This window comes from Pipistrellus kuhlii, unplaced genomic scaffold (genome assembly GCF_014108245.1).
Source record: "Pipistrellus kuhlii isolate mPipKuh1 unplaced genomic scaffold, mPipKuh1.p scaffold_m20_p_8, whole genome shotgun sequence".
Classification (NCBI taxonomy): domain Eukaryota; kingdom Metazoa; phylum Chordata; class Mammalia; order Chiroptera; family Vespertilionidae; genus Pipistrellus; species Pipistrellus kuhlii.
This window is the reverse complement of record NW_023425584.1, coordinates 58,301,655-58,327,142: the sequence shown is the minus strand read 5'-3', so window position 1 is coordinate 58,327,142 and position 25,488 is coordinate 58,301,655.

Here is a 25,488-nt window from a genome sequence, read left to right as displayed (position 1 = left end):
TGAAAATTAATGTTTATTGCATGTAACATTATTATATTTAAAATAGTTTCTTCCTTGAAATACTAAAAAAAAAAAAAGAGGACAGGCCTGCTCCCTCTGTTTCTGTGCAATGGGATATCACTGCAGAAGATTACACCGTTACTCTAACCTCTACACTGTTCATTGCACAGAGTATTGTACAGTACCCTTTGCAAGTTTCGTGTCCCTTTAAAATATGCATACATAAACGGGTGACACATGCCAGGAAAAGTGATGTATACTCTATGTGTCCTAAAATTCATAAATGATATTTGCACTGAGCAATGCTATTTATATGGGGCTTCTAGCACACAACAATCCCCTTTGTTGTGTATATGGTTCTTTCTATCTATCCTTCTGTGTCCCCACCCGCGGGACAACAACGGGGCACGCAGGAACCACCTAAGAGAATGAAACAAACAAGGAACGAGAAAGAATGTAGGCAAGACAAGGTTCTGATCAAGCCTCAGTTTTATTCTCTGAAATGGCTGTATTTATACAGCAGAGACAAAGGGGGGCAGGGTTGCCTATGAAGGGGGGTCTTTGGTATGGCAACACAGGATTGACTAATTGCCAGAGGCGGTGTGACATTCCAAGGTGCAACATTCCACGGCTGGGCTATCTAGGGGGGGAGGGGGGGGAGGATCAGGAAAGGGAAGAGGCAGGAAGACAGGAGATGCTAAGCCCCAGGTTAATCTTATCTTCTGGCCAAGCCCTCAGGGCACCTCATAACTTTTGCTATTATAGAAGGAACTTAATTCTGTTTCCTCAAGACTGAGTTGCTTGCCTCATCTCTGCTGGCTCCCAACACTTCTGGGTCCTCTCTCTGCTTCCTCGGATTTTGTTGTTGGTTTTTACTCATGTTCTCCTAGTGGAAACAGTTTTCTAAACTTGAACTTTCTCGTTAGAAGGCTAATTTTTATTTTAGAGCTGAGCTAAAAAAAAATAGTACCCAAATTCCCCTGAAGTTATGACTGCCAGGATGTTCCTAATGTAATACATTATTTTTATTTTTTCACATTATTTAGCCTTAGGAACAGAGAACAGTGGTTAGACAGTCATATACTTCATCAGCCACCATATGTAATATAATATTTTTAAGCATGCTCCTCGGCTAGCTCTGCTAAAGGTTTAACTGCAAAATCAGTTTCTACTCACTGTCTGGATTACTATAGTCAGGGGCATCATTTAAATGAGGAGGCACAGTGTCCAAATAATAAAGATTTGTAAAATTTTTTCACTGGTTAAAAGAAAATGAGAACTATGATTGCAAATGTTTTGGTTAATAAATTCTGTTTCAGTTATCAATAAAGATGACATATTTAGCAAATGAGTTTGACCAGCACAGCTACCATGCTAAATAAAACCTGTTTATCTCCTATATTGTATATTTTATATATCTCAATATTTTAATATTCCAAAGTCAAATAGTAAAAAAGAAAGCCGCAACACAAAATTGGACAACTGTGTTCTGACAGTGAGTATGTAATGCTGCCTCCTCTGGGAGTTATTGAATTCCCTGCTCCATGTGCAGGGAGCCGGCAGCTGCTTCTGTTGTTTCTCGTTCCTCAGCACAGCAATCAATTTAAACCTGATGGAGGCATTTGAATGCTAAAGCATATTCATCCCTCTCCGACTAAAATTGAAGTACTAGCAAAGATATAGCATTGTCTGACTTAATCAACTCAACTTGCATATTAGTCAAATTGGGAAGTGTTTGTTTTCAAAGGCAGAGTTAAGTCATTCCTTATAAATAATTTTAATAGAATTTGGACTAAAACAATTTCTATTTCTATAATACACAGAAAACTGGGATTGGAAGGCTTAAGTTTGCTTTTTGGTTGCGACCATTTAAAAAACAAATACCAATGAAATATTTTAATCTCATGAATACCACTGAATTTCCAAATTTACTCAGAAGTTCTAAAAATATATCAATTGCTAAAATGAGAAATAAAATTGCCTTTAGATATTTTATAACAGGAATCTAGAGAAGCTGCTTTCAGCCTGAAGAGTTTCTTATTTATTCTGTTATTTGAGACAAAATCTTATCAAGAATAAAGTGAAAGGGAATAATATGGTTTATAAAAACCCATTTTAGCATCATTTGGGTAAATAAAATGCTGAAAAGTTAGTTCTTTCTCAAAATAAATATCTACAGCCTGGCAGGCATGGCTCACTGGTTGAGCATCCATCCACCTAGGAGCCAGGAGATCATGGTTCAATTCCTGGTCAGGGCACATGCCAGGGCTGGATCCCCTGTGGGGGAGGGAGGGGTGCAGGAGGCAGCCAATTGATGATTCCCTCTCATCATTGATGGTTCAATCTCTCTCCCTTCCTCTCTGAGATCAATAAATTATATATTTAAAAATAAATATATATACTGTTGGCATTAAAATTATAAGCAATTTTTTATAACAAAAATGGGATCTCTTTATTGTACTGGTATAATAGTAACACCCATGCAATAATTTATTCTGCTCTTCTATATTTCTAAGGATTTCTGCCAGAATAATTTTAGGACAGTGTCCACAAGAGATCTCAAACAACAAGAACATAAATGTGCATTTGATATAGTGTTCTCTCTGTACAATGCAATGTGAAATTTCAATGTTTTTATTTTCATTTGACTAATGTTTTCATTTGCATTTCTGATAGAGGAGCCCTTGGAGTCTACAAACAGGGAAGTCATCAAAAGTTGTCTAATTCATGCTGCTCTGAGATAGAAAATATCTAGCTCCTGCCTGTTAGTGTGACCTCTATCAAGGACCCTTAACTGCCTTGTTCCTTCTGCAATAATCCTACTTATCTGTCTATCTTGAAGAACTTTGTGATTGGATATATTTGGGTTTTTCCAGTGTTTGTAACTGGAGTTAACCCCACATCCATAATTAATTAACCTGCATTATTCTAGCTTTCTAGTACAGTGACTTGTGGGTGATTAGTTTACTTGTGTCCTTTGTTCTAAAAAAAAAAAGTTTATAAAGTATAAGGAGCATTATATAATATGTATATATATTATATGTTATATGTGTATATTACACATGTATACATTTGTATATATGTATGTAAAGTAAACACATTATAAAATGAAATATATCAAAACAACAGAATGATGGGTAAAAGAGGTAGTGGTAGTAAAAGCAGAAAAGCAATATGGAACCATGAATTAACATGGTAAAATAATTCCTGAAAGTAATTTAATTTGGTAAAGATAGTCACAATTACAGGTCTAGGTTTATGTAATAAGCAGTGCAGAGAAGGAGTAGGGTAAATTGTATAATTCCCAGTGTTTTTAGGGTTAAAGGAAACAAGTAGGATAGCTGTGGCTAAGTTAACCTCTTACGAGAAAGTCACACAGTCAACATGCTTTGGAAGCCAGCACTTCAAGTTCAAATTTTGCCATGTTACTCATGGAACTTTAGACATGTTACCAGACCCAGCTATACCTCTGATTCTTCATCTATCAAATAGAAATAGTAATAGCAACAATGCTATTATTAGGTTGTACTAAGAATTAAATGAGTTAATCTATGACAAGCATTTTTGCACAGTATCTGAAATATAACATGATCAATACTCAATAAACAAGATGAATTATAGACTTTAATAGTTCTCAAATCTAAAAACATAGGAATATCATTCTGAAAAAGACTTATTAATATCTCTATATTTATATTTTAAGATTATAAAGCAATAGCATTGGACCAAGAGTTAAGAAAGCTAGTTTATTTTTAAATATATTTTATTGATATTTTACAGAGAGGAAGGGAGAGAGATAGAGAGCTAGAAACGTCAATAAGAGAGAAACATCCACCAGCTGCCTCCTGCACACCCCCCACCAGGAATGTGCCCTCAACCAATGTATATGCCTCTGACCAGAATTGAACCTGGGACCTTTCAGTCCACAGAACCGACGCTCTACCACTGAGCCAAACTGGTTTCGGCAAGAAAGCTAGTTCTAATCCAATTTCTTCTAGAATCTGATTGACATAATTAACATAAATGAATGACTCATTCATTTAACATCTCAGATTTCGATTTCCTCATCTCCTAAGATGGAATGGACCAGCTCAGGATTTGTGCCAGCTCTAGTATTTTCTTGTTGAGGCAAAGTTTTCTTGCTGCTGCTGTTGTTGCAAATAAATACCTTAACAGATATAATACTGATAAAAATCAAGCTAAAAAGAGATAGAATAAAATGAATATTAGTCTGAAATCATTATTGAGATAGGACACTTACTAAAGTTTAATGTTTATCCCTAACTGGTTTGGCTCAGTGAATAGAGCGTTGGCCTGCGGACTGAAGGGTCCCAGGCTTGATTCTGGTCAAAGGCATGTACCTTGGTTGCGGGCACATCTCCAGTAGGGGGTGTGTGGAAGGCAGCTGATCAATGTTTCTCTCTCATCGATGTTTCTAAATCTCTATCCCTTTCCCTTCCTCTCTGTAAAAAAATCAATAAAATAGTTAAAAAGTTTAATATTTATATCGGGAGCAAATTTACTGAAAACCAAGAAAAAGAAATGAACAAAAGTTGAACATGAGCACAACCAAAGACACTGGCCTCACATTAGCAAACCCAGGCATCATTTTGGTTATTATTGCTATCTTCATATTTAGAGAAAACTCATAAATAAAGGATTATTTTAAGAGCCTTGATAACTTTTATTCATGACAAACTGTCAAAGCAAAGTGGATCTGGTGGAATGATATAACTCAAAAATGAAAGACTTCTGCTTAAGATGTTATAAAAGCAAGAGTTATTTCAGCTTCCTGAGAATTGCTTATATCTTATTATACACAGTTGACAAGATGGAACAAAACATATTTCTGCTCATCTTTTATTTTTGAGGTCTGTTGTTACAGACACTTCGTAAAAGGAAAATATTTATTAATGTCTAATAAAACATGCGTCCACATAGAAGGCCCTAAATATTACATATTACTAAATACTTCATTGCATTAGTTTTCATTGTGTATTTCAGCATTATAAAAACTATGTGTGGCTATCATCAAACAAATTTTTAAATATGCCTTAGCCAGACCATTTCCAATGAGCTCTCCTTTCTCAGTACCTCTCTGGAAGGGCTGAATCAGTTCCCTGTCATATCAAGCAGAATGAAAGCAGGCAGGTTTGGCCTGTGCCCTCCAGAGGCCTCTTGTGGAACAGAGAGTCAGTTGTCTGCAATGGGATCATTGCATGAGGGCAGTGATGAATGTAGCAAAGACTCAGGGAAAACTAAAAAGGGACAAAGTCAGCAAAGAGTCACCAACTGACCCTGACCATATTGAGAGTGGATGCACAAGTGTACCTGCCAGACATTAGCAGCAAATGCATATAGGACACTGAGTGATGAGGAACAACAGAGGGCATCTATCTCCCCAGAAACAGGCTGAGGGATCCCTCCCTCACTGGCAATGGGGATACAGTGAGCTACCCAAATCCAGATGTTATCTCGAAAGTACAGCAGGAATGAAACAACTGGAGGAGATTTAGACTTTTACTCAATTAAATATTTATCCCCAAAGGGGAAAAAATTAATAGACAAATATAAGCCATCCTTCTACACAACATGGCACCAACTAGAAGACTTAGGGCTTTCGGTTAAATTCCTTGTACATCCAAGTTAGTAATGTCTTCATTTTCAACCCACTTCATGTGATTTTTTTTTAATTATACCTAGAAAATAGATACCACCATTAAACTAGAATTAATTACTTAAATAATTTAGTCTATTTCCAATTTCGTTAGCACATAGAGGCATTGATTATTGTCAATGACTCCAGTGAGGTAGCAGGTACGGTGTTAAAATACCCTTCATAGTCAGCGTGGGCTGCCATAATAAAATACCATAGACTGGATGGCTTAGACAACAGAAACTTATTTTCTCACAGTTCTGGAGCCTGGGAAGTTCAAGATCAGGGTACCAATCAGTTGGTCTCTGGTGAGTTCCCACTTCCTGGCTGACAGATGACCACCCTCTCGGTGTTGTCACATGAGAGGGTGGTCATCAGGGAACTCTCTGATGTCTCTTCTAATAAATCTTTCATTACATCATGAAAGCCCTGCCCTCAGAACAGCATCTAAGCCTAATTACCTTCTAAAGGCCCCATCTCGAAATACTATCAGATCGGGGGTTAAAACTTCAACATACAAATTGGGAGAACACAATTCATTCGAAGCTTAGCCTAATAAAAAAGATACAGAAATTACTGCATTTCTGTATTGTAAGTGAAGACAAATAAGGAGACTGATACTTTATAAATGAAGATTAAAAGCAGTTAAATATCGGAAACCCTGCAGAACAGACACACAGCTGCCTAAGAATTAGACTGCTGGGTGGATCTCCATGTGAAGTCTGACAGGGGACCACTGAAGTCAGACAGTGCCTGGGAGTGAGATCCACTCGTCCTAGTCAAAGCCCACAGCATCTTTGAGACATCTGGGGAGCATGCTGGAACCCACTTTATAAATGATAGCATTAGTTCCAGCAGTGTCATAATTAAGACTTGGCCTGTCTCCAGATTCTCAAAGAATATGCACAGGAACTTTACCAGTGACATTTTAGGAGCTTTGTCCTATATCTTGAAAAGACTAAGGCAGACATTTTGGGAAGCACTCTGGAAACCTTGTGAGTCATACTGCACTACAATTTACATAATGTTTCCTTCCTTGTTACCATGATATTTGTAGAATGCCTTGCGTGGTTTTTATATAATATCTATTCAAAAAAAGAAATATCCTAGGGGTAGCCCTGGTCAAATGACAAAAGTTAAGTTGCGGAGTCATTGCCATATGGGGGGAAACTCACTCAGCTAAGAATTTAGGCTCTGGAGAGAAGTCCCTCAGCTGTCACTAAATAGCTGTATGACAATGACTGTCACAGACTCTAAGACCATATGTTTCACCAAATAATATTTATGACCATAAGTTTCCTTGACTTCCTCCTCTACTTGTTTTATGTGAATATTCAATAGAATAAGGTAAGTAAAACAATATTAAAACCAGGAAATAGTATATAGGTGCTAAGTGGTATATTTTTTCCTCTCTTATTATTATGCTATCTTGAAATGCTCTGATTGTTCTAAAACTAGGACAGGAATGGGGGAAATACAGGAAAAATTAGAAACAGAAGATAGACGTGACAAAGAATAGCTGGGTATATAGTGAGTGGTTTAAAGTTACTTTAGTTTTACTGTTTCAGCAGTTGCTAGAATAAACCTGTCACTCCTGAGGACTCTACCCTGCATTTCTGACTTCTAAAATGCCAGACTTGATTTTGAAAGCCATGCCATCCTGGTCAGTAGTGTTTCTAATGGTCTCTGATGGTCTTTGTCTTTCCAAATAAGAAAACCTTATTTCTAGAACAGAGGCCTTGATATCTTGAAATCAGCACCCGTAAAACTGAAAAGGGTGTTTGTCCCCAACTCTGTTCCTTGCAATGACTACAGACTTAGTCATTGGAGCACGAGCAAGCCCACCGTCTCTTTTCCAAAACATTTCAGCCAGAATGCTTCATAACTTAGATTTATTTTATTTTTTACTTATAGAGCGGTAGACATTGCATAAGTTGTATAATGCACCTGAAGGGGTACATGTAGCACCTTATGACCAAATACATTAATATTGTGGCAGCAAAGCAAATGGATATTCACAAGTGTGATAAAGATTGGAAGTGGTCTCATACATGTTTGGGTTATTTGAGGAAAAATCATTTCATCAGCCCATAATTTGCAATCAAACAAGTTTACAAGTTTTTGTTTTCACAATTGTTCAGCTATCAGAACTGCAGGTAAGAGAGATCTATAGAAGAAAAGACCTGAGGCTCACTTTTTATAGTCAGCTTCCAGTCCAGCCAAATTGCTAACTTTTCCAAGGTAGAAACACACACACACACATACACACACACACACACAACAAAAAAACAACAACAACAAAAAAAAAACCAGTTCAACTATCAGTTTCCATATCCACTTCTCAAATCTGTGTTTTATGTTAATTTTCCAAAGGTTGGTCATGAATTTCTTAAATATACTTATATTTAATTTTAAAAGGAACCTAGAAATGACTTGGTAAGTACCCTTATGTTCCTAATAATAAACTGAGGTTCAGAGAATTGAGGTGAAGCTGTGTGTATGGAGGATCCAAGCATATTTTGGAGTCAATCAGACAGAGCCGTTTGATGACAGAGTATTCAGAGGATGAAAACTGATCCTCTTCGTAAATCTTCACAAGACATTGCGTGAAGCTATACCAATAGCTCTTTAGTTACCCTAGCAAATCAACTAAATGGTTCAAACTAGGAATTGAGTCAACATTGTTACTTTCACATATTACAGTCTCTGAGAATTAGAATTTACGGTTGTATAGGAGTTTGCCTCAGTGTACAATTTCATCTTGTCCAACATACCCACAAACTATTATGTTAATATACCTTTATATTTTTCCTTTTCATTGTTGCAAACTCATACCAGCCACACATAGAAAGCCACATAACATTTTGTTTTTAAAGGACTAATTTGCAACATTAACAGGCTGCTGGGGGTGGGTGTGAGGGGGAGTGGGGGGGGGGGGGGACCAGAGGCCACACCCATTAATAGTACAAACACCCCAACGTATGTAACTACCAACGGAGCCAATATAAATGGCAAAAGCAAAAATATCATTGTCTGGAAACAAAAAAGGAAAACGGGTCTGAGAGAAGCAGGACACATCTGCTTGGTGATACCGAACAGGCCAGAGAAAAATAAAACAATCTGTCTCCAAGGACTGGAACCTGCACAAAGGCCTAATTAGAATCTAGGTGACAGTACTGAAGGCAGGGAACAGATTAAGACACAGAAATATAACAGTCATTTTAACTGCAGGACTTTATTTTCCCCTGAGAAATTACACCAATGGATTGAAAAGAACATTGCTCCACTTTTCATACAGTCTAATGGATTGGTCTTGAAGTTACAGAGTGCTTCTAAACAGTCATTTGCAAATTATTCAGGTCACTAAAGAGATGCGTGCAATAAAAACATCCTTAAATTCTTTTAAATTTTCATCTGTACTTAGATACGGAATGTATTAACAACACACCACAGTTAAAGATATAAAAAGTCGCTTTCTAGGTGCTCACTATAAATACAATTTAAAAGGAAAACATTAAGCATTGATGCAAAGGAGCTTAGAAGTCCTAGGGACTCCTTTTTCTGAGCTCTTATGATTGGGCAGAAGGAGAAAATAGTCAACTCCTCCCAGGCCTCCAGGATGGTGTGAGAAGAGCTCCCCTCTCTTTATAGGCCCAACAAGGAGATGTTTGCAAATGTTTGTGCTTTTAATGATGTTTTCATCTCCCATGAAAATGAGCAATAGCTGAAACCGGTTTAGCTCAGTGAATAGAGCATCGGCCTGTGGAATGAAAGGTCCCAGGTCCGATTCGGTCAAGGGCATGTACCTTGGTGTGGGCACATCCTCAGTAGGGGGTGTGCAAGAGGCAGCTGATCGATGATTCTCTCATCCATGTTTCTAATTCTCTATCCCTCTCTCTTCTTCTCTGTAAAAAATTAATAAAATATATTATAAAAAAAAGAAAATGAGCAATAAGTCTGAAATGTCAACAAAAGATATAATTTAATGTGGTAATTAATTACAATAAAAGTGATAGACTTGTCAGGACACTAAAGAAAAGTTACAATATAAATCAATTAATAAAGGTTAAGAAAACTGTTCTATAATAGATGCTGTTGATAAAAAAAGGATGTTTGTGTTAGTTGGCTATTGTCTTGAGCAGAAGTTCTGAATCTTGCCCTAACTGGTTTGGCTCAGTGGATAGAGCACTGGCCTGAGGACTGAAGGGTCCCAGGTTTGATTCTGTTCAAGGGCATGTACCTTGTTTGTGGGTACATCCCCCATAGGGGGCATGTAGTAGGCAGCTGATCAAAGTTTCTCTATCATTGATGTTTCTAACTCTCTATCCCTGTCCCTTCCTCTCTGTAAAAAATCAATAAAATATATATTTTTAAAAATAGGGCTTCAAAACAGGACATCTGTATTTTTTAAAAAAAAAAAGTCAAATCTTAATGCTCATACAATACATGAAAAATTTTTTGAAATGAGTCATAGAACTAAATATTAAAGCTAAAAGTATAAATTTATAGGAAAAAATAATAAGAGGTAGCCAACTAGCTCTTAGATAAGATACCAGAAGCATAAGCCAGAAATGAATAATAAACTAAACTTTATCAAAATAATTAGTATAAAAGCACAATTAATGAAATGAAAATGCAAAACACAAAATAGGAGAAAATATATATGTTGTCTCATCCTATCTAGTAAAAGAGTAATATGTAAATTAACTATCACTCTGTGACAAAATGGTGGCGCCCACAGCCACAAGATGGCAGTGCCTGGTCCTCTCAGTCCCGCAGTGTCTCCCAGTCTCAGGGAGGGCTGTCCTGAGAGCCTGCAGCGTAAGCAGCCTCGTGTAATGCTGCCCAGAGGCCCTCCTGACCTTTATAAAAAACAAAGACAAATGCACTCCCCATGGCCTGATCCCCTCCCAGTGGGGGCAGCCTGGGTCTCAGCCACTGAGTCACACCAGCCAGGCAGATATGGAGAAATCTTAAATGTTTCTTTAAAAAAGAAAAAAGTATTTTATTGATATTTTTACAGAGAGGAAGGGAAAGGGATAGAGAGCGGGGAAACATCTATCACAGAGAAACATTGATCACCTGCCTCCTGCACACTCCCCACTGGGTAGGTATCCCCCACCAAGGTACATGCCCTTGACTGGAATCAAACCTGTGACCCTTGAATCTGCAGGCTGATACTCCATCCACCTAGCCAAATCAGTTAGGGCTATCCAATATATTAAAGAAAAAAAACCTATCTCATAAAGAGGGAATATGCAGGGGAGGGCAGTTGAGAACTATTGGGCTGGCAGGGGAGTGGTTAGGGGGTGATCAGGCTGGTAGGCAGAAGCAGTTAGAGGCAATCAGGCAAGCAGGTGAGCAGTTGAGAGCCAGCAGTCCTGGATTGTGAAAGGGATGTCTAACTGCCTGCTGGACATCCCCAGAGAGGTCCCAGATTGGAGAGGGTGCAGGTTGGGCTGAGGGACAACCACCTCCCCCAATGCACAAATTTCGTGCACTAGGCCTCTAGTAATATATAATACTATAGGCCCGATGCATGAAGATTTGTGCAAGAATGGGCCTTCCTTCCCCTGGCTGCTGGCACTGCCTTCATTCGGGCCCCAGAGCTGCCTTTCCACCTCCCCAATGCTGCCCAGAGCCTGGAGTGTCTGGGGCAGTGCTGAACGCCTGTGTCATCACCATGGTGACAACGCAAGCATCCAGTCCTGCCCCTGGCCACTTGGGGCCTGCCAATGCAAATTAACCTGCCATCTTTGTTGGGTTAATTTTCATACTCCTCCTGATTGGCTGGTGGGTGTCATGAATATATGATCTATTTGCATCTTTCTCTTTTATTATTATAAATATATTGAGACAATACACAATATGTATTTATTTAGGAATTACTTGTATCTAGAATATATAAAGAATTTTCAACTCAGTAAGAATAATGCAATTTTAAGAATTAGTAAAAATTTAAAGACACTTCTTAAAATATATGAAATGACAATAATTATTGAAAATATATTTAACATTATTATCTGGAAAAGTAAATTACATCAGTAGTTGGAAAATAAAGTAAAACTTCAATTAGATACAACTGTATACATATATAAATGGTTAAGATTAAAAATTGTGAGAGAGAATATTGTCAATTATATGGATAAATATTGCTGGTAGGGAATTGAAATTATACAATCATTTTGCAAAAACAGTTTTGCAGTTTCTTATAAAAGTAAACATACATTTACATATGACCCAGTAATTTTATTCCAAGGTGCTTAAGAGGAGTAAAAACTTTTATCCACACAAAGACATTTAAATTGCTCATAGAGCCCTAGCTGCTTTGGCTCAGTGGAGAGAGTGTCAGCCTACAGACTGAAGAGTTCATGTTTGACTCCAGTCAAGGGTACATGCCCGGGGTTGCAGGCTCAATCCCCAGGAGGGGGTGTGAAGGAGGCAGCCAATCAATTATTCTCTCTCATTATTGATGTTTATCTCTCTCCCTCTTCCTTCCTCTCTAAAATCAATTCAAAAATTTTTTAAATAACAAAATGCTCATAGTAACTGTATTTATAATAGCTAAAAACTGAAAACAACTCAAATGACCAACAAGGAAATAGATAAGCATAATATGCAGTGTAATGGAATGCTACTCAGCTATAAAAAGGAACAAACTAATGAACCATGCACCATTATGCTGAATAAAGTTGGAAATTTTATGCTGAGTGAAAGAATCTAGACAAAAGAGAATACAAACTTTATGAATCCATTTATATGGAATTCTAAAAGTTTCAAAATAACCTATGATGGTATTGCTAAGAGGCGTGAGGGACGTTTGAAGGGTAATGGAAATGCTCGTAACTCTGATTGGGAGGATGGTTTTCAGGTGTCTATCTCTGTCATAACTCATTGACTTACACACTATAAATGGATGCCATTATTCCAAAGTGGACCCAAAAAACTAAAAATTTGAAGCTTCCTTTGTTACTATTTCATATCTTAAATTATCATTTTATAATAATAAATTCATGTGTCAGGCATCATAATAAATGTTTGCAAGTATATTTATTGAATAAAGATGCTACAGAATTTTATTACTTGAGGGTATAGTAAGTACTTTCCCAAGTATTCTTAGGGGTTATTGTAATCCTTGAGACAACACTGACATGAATGGTAGGCAAATTATTTTGTTGAGAAACTGAAACACAGTGAAGGTGAGTAATGTATTAAACAAACTTACCATCTACTAAGAGGTAGATTTGGAAATCCATCCCCACCTTCTGTTTGCTAATCATTCTAAATCACTTAACTGAAATATTTTTGAATTGGAGAAATGAATTTTTTTGAATAATTTTCACATTTGAAAATGGTTGTTATTTTATTTGTCCTTGCACTTTCAGAGAAAGAGGCTTGCATAGTTGACTCATCGCTACTTCACTTTTGTTCTCACTTAACTGCAGCTATTGTAAACAACATTTCCATTTGCAACCCACACATGGAGAGAACACAACCTCCCATGGACTGTGTTGATCTTGTGTGGTTAATGATCCTGACTCCAACACCCACCAAGGTGAGAGCTCAAGAAACCTTTCCAAAGCACCCATTAAAGGAAGAGTTTTCCCCTTTTCTGAAGTTCCATGGGAATTCCTGCCTTCTGACCCATCTGCCAAGTCCAGCAACATTGCGTTATGCCCCAAAGGCACCAGAGGAGTGAGCCAACCCATCACATTCCTGCTATCGGTGTAGCTTAAACCATGAGATTATTTCTCTGGGGAAGGATGTCTCGCACTCCTTAAGCAAACCTCTGGACTTTTAAAAAACATTTTTCTCCTTGTATGAGTACTTTCTATTTGAGACCAAACAAAATATATCTCTGAGCTAGATATTATCTTTATCATTGTGCATTTGCTGTTCATAATAAGAGAAAATTTAGCTTTGTTTACATGCATGTGTGTTTTAAAAAGAGATGGGAATGGAGGATAGACAGAGAGAGAGAGAGAAAGTTGGAGGGAAAAAGGAAAGAGGAAGAGAGAGAAAAGAGGTGAGACAATTAAAAAATATATCTATTTTCTAGATATTCTGTAGCAATTAAGAATATTTTCAGAATGTTATTTTCCTTTTAAGTATTTTAAGACATTTTTGGGAAGTCTAAAAAGATATTTACTTTGTTGTGTTTTTTTTTTAAAAAAAAAAAAAAAAAAAAAAAAGAAGAAGAAGAACACGTTTACCAGCACTCCCAAAGGCATTAGATATTACCTCCTGAAATTTGAGACTGTGTTTCAGGAGTGTTCTATGGTATCTGAACTCCGGCAATCAACCTGGGTTTCTAGTATAGACTAAGTGCTTAGTAAATTAATTAATGTTGAATTAATGGTTAGAAGAAACTGTTACCCATAAATAATTTGTAGCAAAGGAACTGGACAGGGGAATAAAACCACCTGCTCTACTCGCTGGTCAGTGTCTGGGTTAAGACACTTTTGAGGAAATGCAAGTGGCATAAGGGGCAATTTACATATTAAGACCATCTGTTTTAGAGGCAACAGTGTAGCAAGATGAAAGGACATGTGAAAGAGGGTCAGAGTGTGGTGACCAAGGGTACATTCTGCTATCAAACTGCATTTGAAACTCTACTGCTGCATCTTTTATTTATAAGCTGTGTGGTGTCAGGGCACTTGCTTAATTAACATTCGTGTCCCAGTTGCATCTTATGCTAAATGAAGAAATCAAGGTGCCTACCACATACGGGTACCGTGAGAAAGAAATGATTTAGCATAAGCATTGTGCACAGACACATAGCAAACGTGTACTGGACTCAAAAGGAAGCTGTAGGTACATCAGGGAGGAGAAGCCAACACGGAGGCATTATTGCCCAGGAGTAAGGAACTTTGTGGCAGGATACCTGGATGAAATGCTGGCCCTGCTACTCACTCATTCGTTGTTTAAACGGGGCTAAGTGATTTGACCGTCCTAAAAATTATATTTCCCATATAAAACAAGGTAGCAATAAAGAAGCTGTCTTATCAAACAATTGTAAGGATTCAATATGATAATATATGAAAAGCCCTGGAAAGAGTTCTCTGCGCATAATACAAAATCAATAAATGCTCACTACTATCAAGACATACTGTATACATCCTATTTTGGATGTATGTGTCTATGTATCCACTTAACATGTTGTTATAATTCCTGCATATCTTTTGAGTTAAAAATAAAATCCCAACTTTCTCTTTAGAGAGACACTTTATTTACTTATTTACATTATACCTTAAAATTTTTGGATGGAAGAGAAATAAGTACGCTCATGGGACTGTGGAAAATGTGGTCATAATTATGCTCCGACTGGATAAGCAATAGCACTGAATCACGTCGTTACCTAATTAGCCGTGATCATCAAAACTATAGTTGCTATCGTGGCATAATTGCTCATTTTTTGTTGTTGCTGTTGTTGGAACATATGGAGGAGCCGTTGACAGCACTGGCTGACAGTTAAAATCAGAATGATCACAGTGCTTCAAGGTGTCTAATCACTAATTAGAAACATGATTGAAAAGGTGTAATTTTCAAATTTGTCAGTATCAGGGATTAGCTAATATTTTGCTATTTCATACTAAAGCTTACAGTTATTCATTTTCTCCCAAAAGTTATTAGTGCTCCATCATCTTTTTAAGGGAAAAACTTTAGAACATAAATCCGAAACAATTATTTCTGCATATGAAGAACTTATCCCCAACAAATAGTTTCAGATGTTTTTCACTCTGAACAATGCAGGCTCTTTAGTGAAACGTTTCCAACAATGTCAGGACTGCAGCATTCACATTTTTCTATCTGATGTCCATTTCCTTAAAATTCCTTTTTCCTAACTATTCCAGAGCAATTAAAATGGCAGGGACATCTTAGATTTCTTAGAATTTCTTTTATGCTTTGAGGTCCCTTATGAGGTTCTAAGTACATAATTGCTGGGAATGTATATATTTGAAAGCCCCCTCAGATTACAATGCTGTGTTTTGCCATTTCTCCCAAATATTCTATTTTCTCCATACTTTCTCTTTCTATCTCTAACTTACTTCTTTTTTGAGTTCTCAATTTTTATCCTTCAAGGCCAAAATATATATCTATGATTCTTAAAGCTTTTCTCAAAAATTTTTGCAAGTTAAACAATACAGTGGGCATATTTATTCAGTCAATCAGTCAGTCATGAAGGGCGAATGTCAACTATTTGCCAGGCACTATTCCAGATCTGAAAATATTCCCGTGAATAAAACAACTAACAGTCCTGTTCTCATATTGTGAGGAAGATGTAAAAATACATCACCTAACCAGCTACTAGGAACCAAGAGATGTGCTAGAGACACTGGTTAGGAGAAGTGAGGAGTGGGGAGGATATTCTTTGAAGGAGGGTGTTATTAGAGCACAGATCTAATGGGAAGATCTAACTCTGAGAACATATGTTTTTGAGGCAGAAGCAGCATCAAATGAAGAGCCCTGAGATGGGAACAAAAGGCAGTTTTTGAAATGACAACAACAACAAAATTAAAATATCTGAAATGTGGTTAGCAAATGTATGAGAATGTGCAAGTTCAGAGTTCTTTCCTGCAGATATAAGAATCCATTCTAAATAAGTTTAATAAATGATTATATGGTATTAGGAAGCTCAGAATGGATCTTAAAAAGCTGGAAAGTTAGTCCTAGCAGCTTGAACCAGCATACAACAGGGGTTTGCTTCAGTGAGAACATCACTCCCAAGGCTGCTGAGCACAAGAATTTCATACCTTCAAGGTTGGATACAGGGTCTCCAATTCTCCGCCATTCCCACCAAAAAAAATAGGTGGTGCACTGTACCCTCTCTCCTTTATCGTTCACTTCCAAGTCCAAAGTCTCACACAACTTTTAATTGATAGAACCAATGTCACATAAATAATAGGAAGTCCAAGAGAAGATGTTCTACCTTCTAACATGAGAACAATGAGCTCATTATATCTCATTGGAAGGGTGTTCAAAAGATGCCATCTTACCAACTCTGTGATAAATGCCGACTAGGTCACAGAGAAAAGCTTGATGTTTAAGTGTTATTATAATTTCAAGTGTGTTATGTGTAATTTTCATATCCATCTCTAAATTCTGCATCACAAACATATGGAAACTGAAAAATACAAAATATATTTGACTTCTATGGCATGAAAAATTAGTGTGGAAGAACAGAGCTGCAATGATCAGTAGCATCAATGCTTGGCTTAATTTGCAGAGTACTTCTAAAGGATGTTTAATCAGCAGGGTTATCTCTGCCAAACTAGCAAGGGATGCTCACTGCCATGTCTAATCTCATTAGTATGATCCACTGAAAGTGACGCCTATCCCTCGAGAATAAGGACATCACTCCTGTAGGACTCTGAGGTGGAGATAACTGACCAATGAAAATAGCATGGATTATTAAAAGTTTAGCAGAAAAAGATTCTCACAAATGTCATTCAAATCTTACATGCCTAGAGTAAAAACTACCACATGAAGCCAAGATCACTTTTAAATAGAGACTTGAAAATGAAGACACTTAAAATTCAAATATACAAAACAAGTTTTTTCTTTGTAAATTTAAATTTTATTATATTTGCAAATTAACTGAACATGTGCACAGCCCATCTTTTCTTTCTGTGATTAGACAAGGCTCATCATATATTTGTTGACAGATAATGTAATGAAGTAAAAACTGGAATATTTTAAGACTTCATTTAATGGGTGAGACTAGAGAATAAAACTTATTTGCAAAGCTCCATTTTACATACTATTAGTATATAATTAAGCTCCTTTCACCCCACATAAATGTGTACCTATTACATTTGTTTCAAAGCAATGGGAATGATACACAGCTATATATCAGAACAAGCCAGGGAAGTGTGCAAAAATAAAGTCTTGGGGTTCCACTGCAAGCTTCTAACTCATTATTATCTCTCATGGACTCAGGGGTCTATTACATGTACTTCAATATTATTGCAACCTGTCCCCAGGTAGATGTCTTAGGGAAATCATATGACTTTCATCTCATCAGAGATACATAGGGGAAAGCTTTTACAGAAATAGGACCCAAACATTCTGCAAAAGCCATTTAAACAGATATGTAATATGGGACAAGATAAAACTTACCTTTCTGGGAAAATCTATAAAAATGTTGTCCCTTTCCTTTGCTAAAGTCTGTACTCCTCTAATAATGTAAACACTTAGGAAAATGTTTTAAACAGTTTTTGAAGAGGTTATCTAATAACAATAATAAAACCACACATAATATAAATGAAAAGTATAAACTGATTGAAAAAATAATATACTATGTAAAGAAAGACTAGGATTAATTTTTGAAATCCAGAAAAGTAGATGAATCTCTAGGACACATAGTAAAAAACATAAATTTAAAAAAAATTTTTGGAAAAAGGATGGGATTATAACAGTAAGGAGGACTTTTGTAACAAGAAAATAATGTTTATACTTATTAAATAAATATGAAAATCTATGTTTTTTTAATGAATTACCCAAATCAAAGCTGTGGAAAACTGAAGTCTAATAACTACACAAGAAATACAGCAAATTATCAATGACTTGCATCCTAAAATAATTCTGAGTTATGTGCTTTTATACCCATGAGCAGGAGCTGTACCAGGAGTGCCTGGGGTGCAGGGGGCAACTCCCCCAGGCCCAGGTGGCCCTGCACACCACCTAGCAGGGCTAAGGGCAGCCTGCCAGGACATCAAGTGGTAAAGGTCCAGCAGATGCTCAGCCTGCAGGCCGCCTGAGGAGGGATGTCAGGCACGTGAAGGAAAGGCTTAGCATCTCTGTCATTGCTTTGGTTTCCAGAATTCCCTGCTCCCCATCTTTCATCTCCCTCCCTCTTAGGGGTGCTGTCGTAGTCACATGGGTGCAACTGGAGTATTGTATCTTGAGAGTATTGCCCGATGTACATATCCTTTCATCCTACAATGAAAAAATCCCAAAGAACAAGAATGGAGACAGATTACTGTCCTTTAGGTTTAAAAACAAACAAAACAAAACAAACAAACAAACAAAACCAGAAGTGTCCTTTGAAGACCTGAGACTTGGTTTTGTCCACACGCTTCAGAGAGATTGGATGAGCAAACGGCCAGGCTTGGCCCCAACTTTACCCACTTATGTTACTCGTGAAGGTGTCTTTGCCACAATGTGAATAAACTACCACCTTTTGGAATAGGGGCTCATACGAAAGTCTGCATTCCCAACTTTTCTTGAAACAGATCTATGTTCTGCAGCTATGGCCACTGTCCAGAGACCTGGTCCTGTCGACCATGTCCTGTCGCTGGGAATCAGGGGCACTGGAGTGGAGGGCCCCACCCCCTGCCCTTTTACATTCAGGGATTGAGCTGAACTCACTTTGAGGGAGGCCTGGCAAGGGTGAGAGGCTTCACAGATGGAAGGATGGAGAATGAAGAGGCAGACACCCTGCTCAGTGCCTCCCTCGGTGGGGTCAGGCAGATGAAGGCCGGCCAGCCCACCCCACAATTGGGTGAGACAGCGTCCTCTGTGTCCACCTCTCACCTTATGGGCCTAGCCCTTCCCCTCATCTCAGGGCAGCCCTCTGCGTTCCATCACAACAGCATGCTCTGCCCATACATACTGCTTTCCCTAAATGAGAAGAGAGTAGTTGGTCCATAGACAACTACACAGAAAGATAGGGCTCATGGCTGGTGAGCACAGTGGTGGTGGTAGGAGCACAGTGGTGGCAGCTCTAAGGAGCAGCAGGCCGAGTAGTAAGGAGCAGTGAGCAAATGGGCAGGAAGGATCAAAGGGTTCCAGACTGTGAGAGGGATTTCCAACTGTTAGCTTAGGCCTGTTCCCTGGGCCTAACCCAGCTGGTAGACATACCTTGGGGGGTCCTGGACTGTGAGAGGGTGCAGGCTGGGCTGAGGGATCCCCCCAAAGTGCACAAATTTGGTGTACCAGGCCTCTAGTCCTATATAATAAAAGCCAGGCGCCTGAACGGAATGACCAGAATGACCAGTCGACCAGTTGCTATGATGCACACTGACCATCAGGGACAGATGCTCAGTGCAGGAGCTGCCCCTGGTGATCAGTGTGCTACCATAGTTAGAACACTGCTTGGCTAACCAGGATGAGAAGCTGCTCCTGCTGCAAATGGCGGACCAACAGGCAGGAACCTGGGCTGTGGTCACTGCCTCCTTGCTCCAGGCTCCTCCTCCTGGCTCCCTGCCTGCCTCCTCTGGATGCCCGCAGGACACACTGTGTTGCCACAGGGGACACAGAGCTGACACCAGAGGCTGGGAGGAGGGTTTGTGGCTGCCACGGGACTGAGGCCTACTCCATAGCCTCTTGGTGCTATTGTTCCTGGGCCTGGCCCTGACTAGGTCCCTGGAGAGGCAAGTGCTCTGGTTCCACAGAAGATGCTGGACCAGAGAGCAGCAGCTCAGAGGGCAGGTCCACAGCCAAGCGGTTGACTGGGATGAGTAGTGCTCCCAAAGCGGGCAGATCCATGCAGGCCACGCCCCCGCCCCCTCCCCCACCACCACCACCAGTGCATGAATCCCATGTACCGGGCCTCTAGCAGAATATTATTGAGTAAAAATACAATGCTAAGCTCCTTGACTTGCTAAGTGGAGAAAAAATAAATTAAATAAAAAATAAATTAAAAAAATAAATAAACACCAGACACAAGAGTGCTTACTATGTGACATTATTTATATGAAATTTAAAAACAAATTATTCTAAAGTGATAGCAATTTCATAGTGATTTAAAAAGCATTGGAGAATAGAAATGACTGGAAAGGGGGATTAAGGGACTTTCTAATGGAAATAGTAATGTTCTGAGTCTCATTAAAAGAGGTGGTTACCATTATCAAAGCTCCTTATACTGAACAGTTAATATCTGTGCATTATTTTGTTATGTAAAATTATATATATATATATATATATATATATATATATATATATATATATAATTTTGTATCTCTCTGTCTCTTTTTGTATTGGTATATATATGTGTGTTTACACACACAGAGAGAGAGAGAAAGAGAGAGAATGTTAAACATTTCGTGTGAACCTTAAATGGGGAAATTTATATAGCTCACAACATGTTAGAAACTGCATGGGTAACATTTGACCAATTAATTAAACAATTTGTACTTTTGAATTACAACAATTTGGTTGCATTTTTATCATACATTTATAAATATCCTCCAAATATTTACAAAGTACTTCTATTGTCTTGGAAAGACATGAACAATATGTGATTCAGGGAGCACCATGAATGAGAAGGGTGTATATTATAATGACAGAAATAACTGATGATGTCTTTCAGAAGTAATTTTTTTTTAAAAAAAAAGAATGGTATCTCAAGAGAAATATTCATTATAAGTAATTATATTTCTCAAATATAGGCTTATCCTGAGATATTTACACAACCAAAGCAAAGGAATACTTATACTTCTAATAAGAATAATGACACAACTCACTTTTGTTGTGAGAATTTGCATTCTAAGATTTATCACTGAGTATCATTTCTTGCTTGATTTATTACAAGACTTTGAAATTAGAGGTTTACAAAGAAAATGCTGACACAGTCTTGGTTCTAAAAGTCACATTACTTGCATTATAATTACATAAGAATTTAATAACATTAACTGAAGCTGAGCACAAAAGCACCAAGGATAAATTAGACAAATAGGATTTATGAGACTTCATTTCTAATGCAAAACTACAAAATTATTTAGTGGTATGCCCAATCATTCAAAATCAGCCTAATGACATAGACTTGTTATACATATGGGGCAAGTATTTGAAAATAACAACCCTTAAAATGCTCGAAATAACCATTGCTTTGCAACAGGATACAGATTTAAAATGGGTTTGCTTTTGTATCAGTGTTCGCATAAGCCACATTGGGACTTTACTGAGGAACATGGAGCTTGTTAAATGGAAGACCAATGAGTCACTCTGCAGTGGGATAAAAATAGGATGAGACTGACAAACAATCTGTGAGAAAATTAGTTCAGCAGTAGGTAGCAGAAAAAAAAAGTATAATTGTCAAATATGCAGAAAAGGAATAGGAACAAAAGTGGGTGTAGTTTTATGGATTCTAAATAGCTAAATTCACTAACATAATGAAAGTGTATATCAAATGAAGTGGGGATTATCTAAGGTTATTTTCTACCTTTAAATCAAAGAAATTCCTATTTGAAAATATGACTGATTAATTATAAATCAATTAATAAAATGTAGATAATTGTTTAGGCATTTAAGGGAAATTACTCCTTTATAAAAACAAATGTGTGCAGAGCCTCCTAGAATAATACTAACAGGCATTCATATCTCAAAAGTCTTAAGCAAACCGAAACCAGTTTGGCTCAGTGGATAGAACATCGTCCTGCAGACTGAAAGTTCCCAGGTTTGATTCTGGTCAAGGGCATGTACCTTGGTTGCAGGCACATCCCCAGTAGGAGGTGTGCAAGCAGCAGCTGATCAATGATTCTTTCTCATTGATGTTTCCAACTCTCTATCTCTCTTTCTTCCTCTCTGTAAAAAATCAATAAAATATATTTTTAAAAAATCTTAAGCAAAATTATGGAAACTATTAGGTCAAGTGGAAAAAGGGGAAAATGTATTCTGTTTTCTTTACTTGTTTTGACTTTATGCCTCCTTTCCAGTCCACTATTTCATTCAACTTGGTCAAGGAGGTAGGAATGTTCTAGTTTTATACCTTACTTCCAGGAAAGACTTTTGTTTCATTTATTTTTCAAACACAATGGCATTTAAAAAGTCATTTAATTGTGTAACAATGAATGATCTTGTGGTGTTGATAGGCTATTTCATTGTCTTCCTCTAAGTTACTTTAGAGCACATGTGTCAAACACAAGGCCCACGGGCCAAATCCGTCCCGCCAGGCCTTGCAATGTGGCCCACACCGCGCTGTCATCACTGCACTCCGCTGCGTTTCCATCACAATGACAGTTTATGACTGTTCAGTAAACCATTCGGCCCGCGATTTAGGCTGAATTTTAGATTTTGGCCCCTTCTCTGATTGAGTTCGACACCCTTACTTTAGAGACTTCGAAAAAAGCAGTAGCTAAAATTAAAATATGTTCATTTTTACATTGATTCTTCTATTTTATACAATTATATAAATATGCTCAAAGTTCATCTAATTTTACTACTTAAATAATATCTAAAATACCAGAGGTCCAATGCATGAATCCATGCACAGATGGGGTCCCTCAGCCTGGCTGGCAATCGGGGCCAATCAGGGGACTGGCAGGCTGGGGGGTGGGACAATGGGAAGTTGGCCAGCTGGCTGGGGGGTAGGAACCATGGGACCTTGGTCGGCTGCAGAAGATTGGTCAGCCTCAGAGGTTGACTGTGGAAGTATACTGTCCACCAGGGGACAGCACATGCTTTGAGCATCTGCGCCCTGGTGGTCAATGCATGTCATAGCAACCGATCAACCAGTCATCGGTCATTCAGACGTTCAGTTGCTTAGGCTTTTATATAGATAGATGATAGATAGATAGATAGATAGATAGATAGATAGATAGTATAAAACCCAGGTGTATAGAAATCATTTTTCATAAAAATAATGTGCTGGAGTAATACATAATTTTCTTTACCTATGATCTGTTTGCTTATGGAAAACCTATTGCTCTAATCTAGTAGAAAGCTGGCAATATTATCTACAAAGTGGAAGTTTACAAAAATTTAGTTTTTCTATTAAAATTATTTCATTTGTATACCAATTGTCTTTATGAGAACCTTGGTTACAGCAAATATTTATTGTTCTTTAAATTTATTTCTGCAAGAAGTCTTTATTAACTAACTTGTATATAACTGGAACTGTTGAAGGAACAAAACCTATGCCATGTAAGAGCCCAGATTAGTCTAGTGTCATGAGGAGAGAGAGATAACAAACACTAGACCAACATGAAAAATGATTAAGTCAAATTATGGATGAGGGGAAGGAGTCGGGCATGCTAGATGATGCCAGTAAATACAAATGCTATTTTCCCCCTTTTTGGCTTTTGTTTTGTTTTTTTTCTAGAAAAGAAGTTCACTGAAGAGAATGGAAAAAGAGAGGTAGGAAAAAGGGATACTCCAAGTAGAGGGAACAACATACATATAAAAAGATAGACAAGAAAAAGACTGACACAGAGTGTACATTGGTGACAGATGATTCAGGTAGTTAAGCCATGGGTGCCAGCGAAGTGGTGAATGACAACTCGACATGAAGGAAAAGGCCAATGGGGCCTCATGTATTATATTTGAAACACTGAACTTTATGTAGAAACACACAGGCAGGACTACTGATCAGAGGAGAATGGTGCAGTAGGTCTTTAAGAAGGGAGCTTTCCAAAACATGGTAGAACAGTCAACAGAATCAAATCTTACAGAAAGCCCAAGCAAAAATCAAACTAAGGAGGGACTTTTTCACTTGTAATGGGTTACTGAGAAGACTTTTCTTTCAAAACTAAAAAATAGGCTGGATACAGGCTGGTGACTTTCACTCTGAGTTCAACCCTGGAGATGTCAGAGAAAGAAAAAGGGAGTAATAAATAATAGAACTCTCTCACAGACACATACACAACTATATATATATATATATATATATATATATATATATATATATATATATATGTGTGTGTGTGTGTGTGTGTGTGTGTGTGTATACACACACACACACACACACACACACACACATATGCTATAGAAAACTCTTGTGGAGTCAGAAGAGGTTGTGGTATTTATCTTGTGTGAGGAGGGGTTGCTGGAAGCCATAAAAAGGTCATGCACTTTGGCAGGGAATAAATAGAGCAAGATTGCTAGAATCCCTTATTGCTGCAGTCAGGACCAGTGGGGCTTAAAAGCAAATAGTACCTGAGCTTTCCTGCTGGCTCCATTCCTTCCCCATGGGTGAGGTCCTTTTAAAGAGGCAAAGGTATGGGGAAGGATAAGGTCATCTGCTTTCTGTATCTCTGTGTATGGGTGTGGTGGTTGGGAGGCAGGACAAAATATAAGAAATCCAGGGCAAAATTATAACAACAGAATTTCTGTGTCCTGAGATGCACCTATCACAGCTCTATCCCCACTCCTTAAAGTTACCTAGAGACTCCCACGCTCAGACCATTCAACTTCACCACTTCCACAGTAACAACTGAAAATTGTTAGCCTCCAGGAAATTCCCTTTACATGCACTCCCACCACCAGCTTTCCCAGACCATCCAAACAATCTCAACTACACACTCCTGTCAGCTTCTGCCAGATCACCTTGCCTTACATTCCCCTTCCTATCTTGACTATTTAAAAATAACCCATTAACTGATTTTCCTGTTTATTGATCATATGGTTCCCTCTCCCATACTTCACTCCCACATAACATCTGAGGCCCTTTGTATGTTGTTTAATGGTACAATCTCAGAGTCCAGAATATGATAAGAACTCATTAAATATTTTAAATGAATGTGTAAATTAAAGGAATAATCTTTTGGGAAAGGTAGGGAACCACCTGTAGGGTAACAGATGACAGCAATGGGAAAGACTAGAAGGTAATGTTGCTGGTTATCACTGATCAAAAGAGCAGAGAAGTTACACTGGCCTAGAAAACATATTAGACCAGAATAGCTTAACTCAATTAAAGGTATCCATGGAAGATTCCAATCCCTAGATCCAAGAGAAGTGGCAATAAGCCAAATAGGTGGAAGAAGTTTTTGAAGAGGTTAAGAGTGTATTGGAAATGTAAGCTAATGAGGAAAAATTTAGGGTGAGAGAGGGATTTAGTGCTAGGAGGATGGTGGGTAAGAAAGTTTAGAAATGGAAATGAGGATACTGCAGAG